The sequence below is a fragment of the Penaeus monodon genome, chromosome 15, assembly GCF_015228065.2.
Source record: "Penaeus monodon isolate SGIC_2016 chromosome 15, NSTDA_Pmon_1, whole genome shotgun sequence".
NCBI classification, from domain to species: Eukaryota; Metazoa; Arthropoda; class Malacostraca; order Decapoda; family Penaeidae; genus Penaeus; species Penaeus monodon.
In genome coordinates, this window is record NC_051400.1 from 32,021,707 (window position 1) to 32,023,064 (window position 1,358).

The 1,358-nt window shown below is 38.9% G+C and overlaps 1 protein-coding gene across 1 annotated transcript in view; it reads left to right on the forward strand.

Moving 5' to 3' along the window:
- Nucleotides 1–1,358, forward strand: part of LOC119581950 (G-protein coupled receptor moody-like) — a gene marked incomplete in the record, with an annotated part of 84,922 nt that overhangs the window by 46,274 nt on the left and 37,290 nt on the right.

Here is a 1,358-nt window from a genome sequence, read left to right on the forward strand (position 1 = left end):
GGTTTTGGTGTATGACTTGCGTACGAGTTTTTGAAAAGTGGGAGAGAAAGAGGGATTAGATAAAGGTAAAGAGGATGAAAGTAGGAGGGAGGGAAAGAAATAGGGATGCAGGAGAAATAGAAAGATAGATAGACGGGAAGACAGACAGATAGATAGGTAAAGGGTGTAGGTAAAAGAGGAAGAAGAAAAAGGGTAAATAAAGTAAGAAAAAAATAAAGCAATAAATCTGATGGATAGTGAACAAGGAAAGGGAAAGTGAGCAAGAACGAGAAGTAAATGGAGAGAGAGAAATTGAGTGAACGAGGGAGAAGGGAAAATACAGAGAGAAAAATGGAGAGTGAACCAAACAATAAATTTAACAGAAAGATTATGAAAATTATGTGAAGAAGGAAAACAAATAAACAAAAAAATACAAGTAAATAAATACACAAACAGCATAAAAAAAATCGCCCCAAGAAATTCAGAAAAAGACGAAATGAAAAAAAAAATCCCAAAAATAGACAAAAAGATCGAAGAAAAGAAAGAAACCAAGATAGAAAAGAAAACTTAATGTCATAAAGGGAAATAAACTGCCTGCGAACCCAAACAGCGCTCCCCGTCTCCCCTTTTGGCTTACCTTGTAGTTTCCAAAGAGCCAATTTACACCTCCGCGCTAAGCCAATGTCCACGCCACACGCGGCCGAACAGTTTTAATGTAAATAATGGCGATCGAGCTTTTATGATGGGGTTGTAAAGATCTAAATATTCATCAGAAAAGAGGAAGGTCATAAAAGGGCCATCACTGAAATGAAAAATTAAATTGACTCGTAACACCTCATATTTCTCATGAAATAGAAAAGAAAAATATTAGAAGTAATAATTAGAGAAAAATAAATTACAAGTGCTCACAATCATCACGATAAAAAAAAGGACAAAAATGGACTCGTAAAACGCCGCAAGTACCACAAGGTTCAAGAACAAATAAACAGAAGGGGATTTGACTCAAACATACGCCCATTACCATCAAAGAGATTAGGAAGAGAAGAAAAAAAATCATATTCATAGGGTGAGGTCTGCCCTCGAAAGCTCAAAAGGTACAGACCATGCAAAATATGGACATGTTCCGCCTCATCCATCGGAAGGAAAAACTAAAGTAAATTCGCCACGGTTCTTAACTCAGTTGCCAGGCCGCCTTCGCCTCCGCCACGCGACTGATCGGGAATTAGGCGGCCGACGACATGGTGCTTGGCGGGTCACGTGCGCAAGTCGGCACTTCTTTTGTTTTCGTTTTGTTTTGCTCAGTTCGGGCTCTGGAAGAGTTGTGCGAGGAGGTCGGCTTGTGTATGGATGTATGTGATTATTATTTTTTCCTTTGCCTC